Here is a 12,399-nt window from a genome sequence, read left to right as displayed (position 1 = left end):
CTTCAGAAAGGATAGGACAAGGGATCACGTACCAATCCTCATAGAGGGATCAGAAGTGGAGAGAGTGACCAATTTCAAGTTCCTGGGTGTCAAGATCTCTGAGAATCTAATCTAATCCCAATATATCAATGCATCTATAAGGAAGGTAAGACAGTGGCTATATTTCATTAGGAACTTGAGGAATTTTTTTTGTAAAATATAGAACTTAGTTAATGTTATTCAGGGTTGTGGGTTTGTGCTCCAAGTTTAACTTTAATGTTTGAGCTCCTCTCTTTAAACTTTATTTGTGTATCGGTCTTCGTGTGTTGTTTTTCAATGATTCTGTTGTATTTCTTTGTTCTACTGCGAATGCCTGCAAGAAACCAAGTCTCAGGGCAGTATATAATGACCTATATGTACTTTGATTAAAAATTTACTTTGATCTTTGAACCACTTACCCTCCAATGAGGTGTATGTTCTCCTGACTTCGTGAGTATTTCCAGCATTTTCTGTTATTATTTTAGATATCCAGCATTTAAGGTTTATTTGATGTTTGGGTTCTTGGGGAATTTGGGCAACATCTTACTTGGAACAGGATCAGAAAGCATAGGCAAGACATCACTTCATTGTTGGGCTCAATGAAGATCTCAGTAGCAAGGCAAAGTAACATTTTCAGCCTAATAAGCTTGAATGAGTGAAGAGAAAATTTGCAAGGATGTTGTCAGAACTTGAGGACAGTTATAGGGAAAAGTCAAATAGGTTAGGACTTTATTCACTGGAGTGCAGGAGGATGAGGGGAGATCTTATTGAAACCCCCTTATTTCCTTGGCTGGGTAGGTCCAGGGAAGACAACCCCTGGCCTCGCCAAACTCGTGAGTGTGAAGCACCCTCCCACCCCAAACCCCTGTTTGTGTGGATGCTGTGTAATTTGCTACCCTGTTACAAATTAGTGCCATGAAATTCCAGACCGTACACCACATATGATTAAAAGATTATATTTATGAATCTTAATTTGACTGAAGGGTTAGTAAAGAAAAGAACTGAAAATAGAAAAGGGTCCATTTTAGCGAAACAGTCAAATGTCCACAAGTAGGAGCTCAAGGTTTCTGCATAGTCACCAATCCTCAATCGATCTTGCCCCTAGCTTCATCGAATCACAGTTCCACTCCGGTCAGATCCTACGACCTCTTCTCTCTTGCGTCTTCCCTCTTTGTTTCGTCTCGAACAAAAGCCCCAAGCCCAACCCCTTAGTGTCCCTCACCAGAGAAACCTCCCCTTAATTTGATCATCCTAATTGGATAGCACACAATTCTCCTACTTCTTAGCTTCAACAATAACCCAAACAAGCTGAAAACAGAACAGACTGCTCTTACAGAACTGCTAAATGAAATACATTCAGGATAACAATAAAAATATGAACCAACCAGGGCATTACATTGTAACGGTATGCAAAATAGAATAAGGTGAATGCATGCAATCTCGCAAGTTGGGTGAGACCAGAACTAAATGTCAATCGGTTTAGGGTGAAAGGTGAAACATTTAAGGGGAATCTTCTTCACTCATGGGTGGTGCAAGTGTGGAACAAGCTGCCAGTGGAGTGGTAGATGCAGGGGCATTTGTACATTTAAGAGAAGTTTGGAATGGTACTTGGATGAGAGGGGTATGGAGGGCTATGGTCTGGCTGAAGATAGACAGGACAAGGTAGAAGACCAGGCTGGCACTGACTAGATGGGCTGAAGGGCTGTTTTGTGCGATGTAGTGCTGTGTGACTTTATGACTCTAAGTGGAGAAAAAAAATCTAACTGTAAACAATAATTATAGTGTTATGTGAGAAATGACATTCAGAGATTCTCCCTTAGTACTTTGTGTCAGAAGATTTCCAGATTTTAATATCTCAGAGTTTGACCTCCCACCAGGAATCTTTAAATTGAATAAACAGGTTGGAGGCCTTGTGAATGTCAGCCTTCAATGGCATCCTTTTAAAATTTGTGAACATGTATCAACATTCAACATGCTTTATAAATTATTTTAATATCTTAATTCCTGTTCAGTATATTATGAATTTTGCCTCAGCAGAGCAGTGAACAATAATTTTCATTTGTAGGCACTTGGCCATATCTAGAGCCATCATTCTGTAATTGTGTGCATGGTTGTTAATTTGCATTGGAATGATGAACTGGATCAGTGAAGTGGTTCTTCTCATGAGTGTAAATGTCATTTTCCCCTCTTTTCCTCCATCTTTATCCTCTAGTACAGGCATATTAATTTAAGGGGTCACAGGTTTTAAACCTCATTGGGAAAACCCTGCGAGGGCAACACAGCGGATAGTTATTTCACTGAGTCGTTAGGATCTGAACTTCTGGAATTACAAAATAATAAAAGTTGATTCTATAAGTAACTGTACACGACAAGGTGGAATTTAAAAAGTTGTAGGGAAGAAATTATTGTGATTTTTTTTGGCTTAACTGTTTTTTCAACAAGTTAGCATTTAGATTATGGGCTGAATGGCCTCCTCCTGTGATAGTCCCAACATTCCCATCAATTCCATTCAGAGTTTGACACTCATGTACACACTAGGGGCAACTTACAGCAGCCAGTTATCCTACCAGCCTGCACATCTTTGGAAAACTGGAGCACTCAGGGCGGTGGGAACCATGTGGTGATATCTGCAGACTTCAAAGTTAATAACAGTGCTTTTCTGAGTCATTTGCTAAGAATTTGATGGTGGCTTTCATGATTTTTAGTTGCTGTGCCACTGTGTACCGAACAGAATGGGGATTAGATGTAAATCATGCTTCTGTTGTTTGTCCTATTTTTAAAATTACAGATTACTACCAACTTGTATACAGAGTGACTGCAAGGCAGTTCCCCAATAACCATATCTAAAATAATGAACGTGACTTGTATTTCTTCTAAACTAAACCATAATGATTTGAGTATACATTCAAGGTGACAAACCATCAAAGTATACTCTGGGGGAGCTTAAATCTTGATGTTGAAATATTGCCAAGTAACTAGGGTTGAGTTCATTTCTTCTAATAATAAAATTTATGAGTTTTCCAAAAGTATAGGAAGAAAAGAAAGAGAAAGATATAAAAGCAACACTTTAGAAGCGTGGATGAGCATCAGGGTTTAGGGGTTGTGAGTGCTTGTAGAGAGTCTCTGCCAGGCCTTCAATGCATACAGATACCAGATCAAGGATTGACAACACAGTTAATGACACCTTTACAAGGATGCTACTATGACTGGAGGGTTTGTGTTATGAGGAAAAACTGCATTGGCCAGGACTGTTTTCCCTGAAGTGGAATAAACTGAGGGGTGAATTTAGAAGCTGACAAAATCATGAGCAGAATAGATAGGGTAGACTGTCATAGTGTTTTCACAAGGATAGGGGAGCATAAAGCAAGAAGCTTGCGGAGAGATTTTGTCTTGTTTCTCTCTCTCCATTAGCATAGCCTGAACTGCTGGGCATATCCTATGGTCCTGCTGTTAACAAAATGGAAGACACAGAGAGCATATCTGCCGCAGAGTGATGCATTTGGTCTTGCCTATCAGAGATCTTCTCTTTGGTCCACACATTCCCTCTCCACCCTCTCTGCTACTGAAACCAACTTGTTTTCTCTCATTCCCAATTCTGACAAGGTATTTCAGACTTTTTGCCGTAAATTTGTTTCTCTTTCCACAGATGCTGCTGACCTTTTTAAAAATGTGTGTCTCCTTGTCTTTCAGCATTCCTTATCCTATTGTAAATTTATACTGTGGTGACTACACTTTTGCTGTTCGCATTTCTCTTTTGTAGCATTTCAGTGGATCAGTGCAGCATAATACCCAATTCCTGAGGAAGCTGGCTTGTATATTTGTTCTAATTCACAAATTATTTTAGTTCTTTACAGCACAGATACAGGAAATGTTCACAATACAATAAAGGGAATATCTAGTCTAGGCTGTGTCCTCAAAATATGTTTGAATGAGTCATTAGACTTGCCATAACATTATGGTATAGTATCTGAATTCCAATTCAGCTGAACATTAATGGTGCCATTTTTCTGCATAATTAATACTTCACAAACGCTCAAGGTTTTTGTTAATGTACCACCAGTTCATATGGACACTTGAGCTGACCTTGCTGGTCTTAGATGTTCCAAATACCATGTTACTCTGAGATGTGTATTATTATCTGGATAAATTAAGTGAATCAGCTTTAGCTTTGAGCTGCATGAAACACAGCTCCATGTTAACCTGCACATATCCACCTGATAATTATATACACTGGATTCTGGTTAATTTGGCCATTGGTTAATAGAGCAGCCGCTAATTTGGGACAACCATTAAAGAACAAAAACTAAAGAATAAAATAACTGGGAGTCCTTTAGTTTATTTGGGACTCTATGCCGCCTAATTGGGGCAGTGGACTGTTGCTGAACAGTTTCTAACTAGTGTCACATGAACTTATGTGGCCTTTAGACAATACACTGTGCTTTGAGCAAATGGTTTTCAAATAGCACTGGATACATGTGTTTGTGTTCAAAAAGCAGCGATTTTTGTCAGTGAGAGTTCGTGAGAAATAGCAGTAAGACAATTCAGAGATGTTTTGCTCACTGCAGTTTCAAGCATTCAGGCTTTTAGATTCCAGAAACGGCTGGGAGTGAAAATGAAACAATTTCACATTTCAACAAACAAGATAAAATTTGCAGATGCTGGAAATCCGAGCAACACACACAAAATGCTGGAGGAACTCAGCAGGCCAGGCAGCATGTATGGAAAAGAGTACAGTCAACGTTTCGGACTGAGACCCGTCAGCAGGACCCGAAATGTCGACTGTACTTATTTCCATAGATGCCTGGCTGCTGAGTTCCTCCAGCATTTTGTGTTTTGCTCATGCTTCAACAAGTGGGAGCTACAAAGAATATAAAGGTATCAATAATCTTGTATGTTACGATAATGATGAAAATTTGGAGGATACAATTGTGGAAAATTGTATGAAGGCAGTCAATTATCTGCACTAGATTTTGTTCATTGACAGTCAATCAAAAGGACACGGTAGGAAATTCCTCTGTCGATAATTTAGGAACCTGTTGCACAGTTTTATAGTACTGCTGTAGCATTGATTCTATTTTTTTCTGTATTTCATTTATATACATAATTTTTTACTCAGTTAAACCAGTAGTTTGTCTGTCTTATACCTTTTTAACTATTTCCATGAAATTTTGGCTAATTGGGGCAGCTGCTTAATCGGACCAAAATGTACCAGTCCTGATGTGTCCAAATTAACTGAAATTCTCTATATTATGAAAACCATTTCTTGAAAGGTAATAAGTTGTTGTTTCATCTTGATGTAATCAATGTTATATTTGATATACTTGTCACTGATGTAATGTACTTTAGTTTTATGTTAAACACGAAAAAGTTTTCAGAGGAACACACACAAAATGCTGGATGAACTCAGCAGGTCAGGCAATGAATAAATAGTCTATGTTTTGGGCAGAGACCCTTCTTCAGGACTGAAAAGGAAGGGGGAAGGTGCCAGAATAAAAAGGAGGGGGGGAGGGTGGAAAGAAGGTTAGTTCAAAGGTGATAGATGAAGCCAGGTGGGTTGGAAAGATAAAGGACTGGAGAAGAAGTAATTTAATAGGAGAGGAGAGTGGACCATGGGAGAAAGGGAAGGAGGAGGGGATCCAGGTGAAGGTGATGAGTAGATGAAAAGAGGTAAGAAGCCAAAGTCTGGCTGGCCACAGGAACATTCTGCTTTTGGTGGGTGGAGTGGAGGTGCTCAATGAAGCAGTCCCCCAATTTACGATGGCTTTAACCAATGTAGAGGAAGCTGCATCAGGAGCACTGGACGCAATAGACAACCCCAGCAGATTCACAGGTGAAGTGTTACCTCACCTGGAAAGACTGTTTGGGGCCCTGAATAAAGGTGAGGGGGGAGGAAGTAAATGGGCAGGTGTAGCTTTAGTATTTTTTTGCTTTTTTTTGTAACATTTTGCTTTCCTTATATAAAAATAAGTTTTTAAATGAATGCATCTGGTTTTTGTGTGCAGTGTTAAGACGAATAAAACTTCACTGAAAATTGAGGACTTCGTGAGAGTTGCTTGGCTTGTAATTTTTCTCTCCATGTCCTTCGTATACACGAAAGCCAAAATCTGAGAAATAACATCCAGTGATGTGCATCTTCTGCCAAGAACACACTTATAATCTTCAGTGCTACACTCACAGCGCGCTGGAGGAACTCAGCAGGTCGGGCAGCATCCGTGGAAAGGATCAGTCAACGTTTTGGGCTGGAACCCTTCATCAGGACTGAAGAGGGAAGGGGCAGAGGCCCTATAAAGAAGGTGGGGGGAGGGTGGGAAGGAGAAAGCTGGTAGGTTCCAGGTGAAAAACCAGTAAGGGGAAAGATAAAGGGGTGGGGGAGGGGAAGCAGGGAGGTGATAGGCAGGAAAGGTGAAGAAGGAATAGGGGAAAACACAATTGGTAGTAGAAGGAGGCGGAACCAAGAGGGAGGTGGTAGGCAGCTGGGGGAGGGGGGCAGAGTGACATAGGGATAGGGGAAGGGAGGGGGAGGGAATTACCGGAAGTTGGAGAATCCTATGTTCATACCAAGGGGCTGGAGACTACCTAGCCGGTATATGAGGTGTTGCTCCTCCAACCTGAGTTTAGCCTCATCATGGCAGTAGAGGAGGCCATGTAGATCATGGCAGTAGAGGAGGCCATGTAAATCTTTAGTGCTACATGTGTGGATTGTCAACCTTCACTTGGGTCAGGCTCCTCTTAATTAGATACTTACCAACCCCTGCTTTTGGGTAAGTGCTTTCTTCCCTCTGCTCAAGATTGTGACCGTCACCAAACCTACTACAGTATTCTGATTCCTCAAGCAGGTATACACCACGATCAGACAACTCCTTTTCGCAAGATTCCCAGTCCCATCTTTCTAGCCTCTAGTTAACCTTGACACTCGAGACCAGGGTTCCCAGACTGGAGTCCACAAATCCTTCAGTTAATGGTCGGGGTCCACGGTATAAAATAGGTTGAGAACTCCTGCCCTAGACCATTTCCCACTTCTCGCATCTAGAACCTTTTCCCTGCCATCCCCAAACACAGTAGTTTGCTGATTTCTTCTCAAGCCCTGCAATGATGGGCGTGCACAGAGAAGGTATTATGCGAGGTATCAGGTCTCGTTGCTCACAAGAATTTTTCAGTGATGCACCCACAAAAAATATTTTTGTTTTTTTTTAAGTTGCAAGCTATCTGTCAGAATCAGAATTAGGTTTAATATCTCCAGCATGTGTTGTGAAATTAGTTAACTTTGTGGCAGCAGTACAATGCAATACATAATAATAGACAAAAACTGTGAATTACAGTAAGTAAATAATTACATTAAGTAGTGCAAAAATAGTGGAAAAAAAAAGTAGTGAGGTAGTGTTGATGGATTCAAGGTCCATTCAGAAATCGGATGGCGGAGGGGAAGAAGCTGTCCCAGAATTATTGAGTGTGTGCCTTCACACTTCTGTATCTCCTTCCTGATGGTAGCAATAAGAATAAGGCATGCCCTGGGTGATGGGGGTCCTTAAGGATGGACACTACCTTTTTGAGGTGTTACTCCTTGAAGATGTCCCAGACTATGGAGGCTGGCGCTCATGATAGAGCTGACTAAGTTCATGACACACTGCAGCTTACTTCAATCCTGTGCAGTAGCCCCACAACACCCCTCCCATTCCAGACAGTGATGCAGCCGTTAAGAATGGATGCCATGGTACATCTGTAGAAATTTTCAAGTGTTTTTGGTGACATACCAAATCTCCTCAAACTCCTAATGACCTGCTTACAAATTATGTGCAGATACGGTATGGCTTGTTTTTCATCTGAAACAATGACAAGTTGTCTCCAGACCAATTTGAGAAGAAAAAAATCAGCTGAAACCTCATTCTTGATAAGCTGCTAAGAAGTTTGTTTGATTATCTCATTGTAGGATGTTGGCTGCTTCAGCAATGATATTCCCAATGGATGAACAGCATACCAAAATCCGCTGCCTAGGTTAATGCATGGCAACTAGAACTTACTTAAGGTACCAACAGCAGTGCAAGTTTGTGTACGTTCTCTTTGTGGGCTGGGAGTTGAGACAATTTTCAAACCAAAACAAAAATCCTAGAAGAATTTTCTTTTGTTTTTAACTCACTTAGGTTTAAGAGATGGATCCAAATAATGCAGTAAACTGAAACTGCATGCTGAGCAATAAGATGAACATGAGTGTTTCGGTACTTTTGATATCACTGCCATCTAGGTTACATCACTAAAAAGCAAAGACTTTTTTTTAAAGTAATTGAATTGTGTGAACTTGTGTGCCCGCTCTTTTGGATCATTTAGTAAAAGGCATTCATTATATGCACAGCAGGCACTTCTGTTTCCTCAGATTAATGGCATGAATTATAAATGGACCTTCTGTGCCACATCTGTTGGGACATGGCCTCACTTGTATACCACTCTTTCAAAGTATGGTAGAGATGTGAAAAAAATTTGCATTAGAGACATTATTGCATATGCCTGAAATATTCTCCAGTGATTCATTCATTAGATTACAGCAGAAACATGGCATGTTGTCCATGGTGATGATAAAGGTGTGAATAGTTCAGGAGAAAGATGTTTAAGAAAAGTTCACGTACATGCTAATTTGCTGCAGATAGCCACATTAATCAGTGTCGGTTTTATTTAATGTGAAGTGAAGAGCTGATTGTTGATTGCACAACCCCATTTAGACAGCAACCATGTGTCTGCAAAGTCTCAGCGTTCGACAGAGCTGACTATGATTTTAAATTCTACCATAGCCTGGGGATATTTACTGAACTAGGATGATTTTACTCCATCTGCGTAAGACTTTAATTTTCTTTTACTGGTATTCTACTTATTTTTTGTAAAATATAGAACTTAGTTAATGTTATTCAGTGTGCCAATATATAAATATATGAACCTGTCTGATGATGCAAGATTGCGATTTATTTTGTGATTTTAAAAAAATTTTGAAATATCTCAGTAGCATTTTTTACAATTGTGTTTTTATTCTGTCTTTAATGAATATCTTGGGCAGAGATATTTGATTTCATAAGATGCTGTTTCAGAACCGCAAGTCCTGCAGAATAGCTAACAGGATATTTTAGCAAATATTGTAACTTTGAATTAATATTAAGATTGTATTAAATGAAGCTTTTATACCTTTGCAGATTAATTTACTGATTATTTTGTATTGAGGTTAGCCACATGATATTTTCATTTGCTAATGAAATTGTTTAGTCTCGTGTTATAACAATTCATTAGGATGATTTAATTTGCTTCAGTATTGTTAATCTTAAAAAATCAAATAATGATGCGATTTCTCCATAACCTTATAATCATTGTTCACTGTGTTCCTTGTATCAGAAATGTGTATTTGCAGTAATTTTGCATTGACAAAGAGAATGATTGGTTTGGTGTGTTGTATTGATTTTTTTAATGAAATTTTCATTATTCAGACTTCTTTTCTTTTAAACTCTGGGCAGGTTTTGGGAGGATAATTCGGAATCAGATTAATTGTCACTGACATCAGTTGCAAAATTTGATGTTTTGTGGCAGCAGTACACTACAGGTATAACATCATAGGTTACAATATTAATTTTAAAAAAGTTAGTACAGAAGGGGAATAGCAAGGTAGTGTTCCTGAGTTCATGGACTGTTCAAATTTCTGATGACAGAGCCGAAGAAGCTGTTCCTAAAACATTAAGTGTGGAACTTCAGGCTCCTGTACCTTCTCTCTGATCGTAATAATACTGAGAAGAAGGCATGTTCCAGATTGCAAGGGTCCTTAATGATGAATGTGAGCTTTTTTTGAGACGTCACCTTTTGAAGATGTCTTCAATGGTGGGGAGGCTTACGCCTGTGATGGAGCTGGCTGAGTCAACTGGGCTGGCTGAGGTTCTCGTGTTGGATGGATTACCTTGTTGCCTGCTCTGTTTGGGCATGCTAATACTGAGAATTGTTGACAACTTTGTTCAGTTTTGATTGATCTGTTCCTAGTTCCTGTTGGGTGCATAATTTTAAAATTGCCATTCAATGTTTGAAGCAAAGTTTAGCTTTTGAAAAGGAGCACAAAACTGAATTCTACATAAAGTGAGTGTCACAAAGAACAAACTTGCCATGCCTCTGGAACGGAAATCACATATCATGACATTCAGTAGACATAAATGCAACATTTCAAATAAGAGTTTAAAGATTAGATAAACTTAAAGTCTAAGAATATATTTGTAAGTTCTTTTCCGTTACTTTCTAAAATATAAATTTGGTGCAACTTGGATTTTAATTTTAAATACAGGTATAAATAAAGATCCTCATTGGTTTAGTTGTTAAAGTTCCCAGACAACATGTTGCATGATTTAGACCCTAAAAACATCCAATGGTCAGCATCCAATTTTAATTAAAAAGTGAACTAAGTTTGTGACTATTCTTTAGTTTTATATTATTGTTAGAACATAAAGTTCTAGAGATTTTCAAATGGAAAGAAAATCAGAGTTAAGATTTCAGATCTTTGTGATATCAAACCCAGTTTTGTGGCTGTCTCTAAGCTACCTTCTCGTCCTGGGGCAGTTTAAAAAGTGGACAATAACTATTGTCTTTGCCACTTCTTTTGAATGACTTTTTTTTAAAAATGTTTGTCAGCAGTAGGATTGGTCCTATAAGACAGTATTGATTCAAGAGGCCTCCCTTTAATTACCACCCAGCATTAAATAGCATTTGTGAAATTGTATGTTTGCCATCTTCCACTGTTTATTGATTTAATTAATGCATTTATTTAGAGATAATGAAAGGTAATGGACCCTTCTGGCCCAGCATACCCATGCCACCCATGTGAGCTACTAACTTCTGTGCCTTGGGAATGTGGGAGGAAAACCACAGCTCATGGAGGAAACCCACAGGATCACTGGGAGAATGTACAGACTCCTACAGACAGCAGTGGAATTGAGCCTGGGTCACTGATGCTGTTATGCTAACTGCTGTGCTCTGCGCCATCCTGAACGGATGCTTTCCCTTGTGACCTTATATTAGCTGATAAAGTAGTAATTAATAATCCCATCAATTAATAGTGTAAAGTAGTTGCAACAATGTAAATTTTAACATTTGAGCTGTTGAGGTCTTTTATCTTCTAACTAAGCAACAGTATATTGGTGGGAAATGTGTCCTTTGTCTGAGAAGAGCAAATTTGGAAGAAAATATTGCTAAGTGGGAAAAAATGAGGCCTGCTTTAATCACTATTAATATTTTAGCTGTATTCTGGCCTTTCACAAAAATAAAAGATATAATCATTACATATTTTACCTTTTCGTCTATTTGAAAAAAGTGGCCACTCCATATTAAATCCAATTGTTGCTCTCTAAACTGAACTTTTATGACGTTAATTGTAAACCCAACCCCCTTTAACTTCATAATGCCAGCAACAGGAGAAACCATCCTAACCCAATGTGAATTAACCCATTTTCAGTTGACTGACTAATATTATCTGGAAATGTATTTAAGCTTTTAATATTGAAACTGTGTCCTTCTGGTTTTGGCTGCCTCTTCTAATCAGCACATCTTATTTTCTCCTAGGAGTTCCATGTTGGCTTAAAAATTATGCACTGTGCCTTGTTTTTAAAGTTACTCATTCACAGACAGTGGATACTGCCAACTACGCCACCATTTGCTGTATATTCTTAATTTCTCCCTTGAAGTGAATTGCTCATTAGACTATTTCAGAGACCAGTTACAACTCAACTACATTGGTCCTGGAATCATATATGAAGGAGACTGAGCAAGGATGGTACATTCCATTATCTGAAAATATAAATGAACCAAAATAGATATTGTATTCACTGGCCCCCAGGGTCAGGTGCTCCATATACTTATAGAATCAGAATCAGGTTTAATATCACTGGCATATGTTGTGAAATTTGTTAACTTTGCAGCAGCAGTTCAATGCAATACATAATAACTGGAAAAAAACATGAATTACAGTAATTAAAATTAAATTAGTATTGCAAAAATGGAAATTAAATAAAGTAGTGAGGTAGTGTTCATTTGTTCAATGTCCATTCAGAAATCGGATGGCATAGTTCCTGGATCATTGAGTGTGTGCCTTCTTTGTAGCTGCATTGATTTTTTTTTAGATCCAGGTTAGAGTCTCAGAGATATTGACACCCAGGAACTTGAAATCATTCACTCTTTTCACTTCTGATCCCTTTATAAGGACTGGTGTGTGTTCCCTTGTCTTACCCTTTCTGAACTCCACAATCAGTTCTTTGGTCTTATTGACGTTGAGTAAAGGTTGTTGCTGTGACACCACTCAATAGGCTGACATATCCTGCTTCTGTACGCCCTCTCGTCACGATCCGAGGTTCTGCCAACAATGGCTGTACTGTCAGC

At 38.9% G+C, this 12,399-nt stretch overlaps 1 protein-coding gene across 9 annotated transcripts in view; it reads left to right on the top strand.

Annotated features, from left to right (window-relative positions):
• The window catches only part of rapgef4a (Rap guanine nucleotide exchange factor 4a), a 304,993-nt gene that overhangs the window by 101,866 nt on the left and 190,728 nt on the right, over positions 1-12,399 (top strand). The window contains exon 2 of one of the 9 annotated variants that reach the window (XM_072261865.1): positions 7,946-8,041. The exons of the other annotated variants lie outside the window; for them this stretch is intronic. The gene's annotated coding sequence lies outside the window, so the exon portion shown is untranslated. The remainder of the gene's footprint in view (positions 1-7,945; positions 8,042-12,399) is intronic. 9 annotated transcript variants of the gene reach the window in all.

The sequence above is a fragment of the Mobula birostris genome, chromosome 6 (assembly GCF_030028105.1).
Source record: "Mobula birostris isolate sMobBir1 chromosome 6, sMobBir1.hap1, whole genome shotgun sequence".
Classification (NCBI taxonomy): domain Eukaryota; kingdom Metazoa; phylum Chordata; class Chondrichthyes; order Myliobatiformes; family Myliobatidae; genus Mobula; species Mobula birostris.
This window is presented reverse-complemented; position numbering and strand designations above follow the sequence as displayed.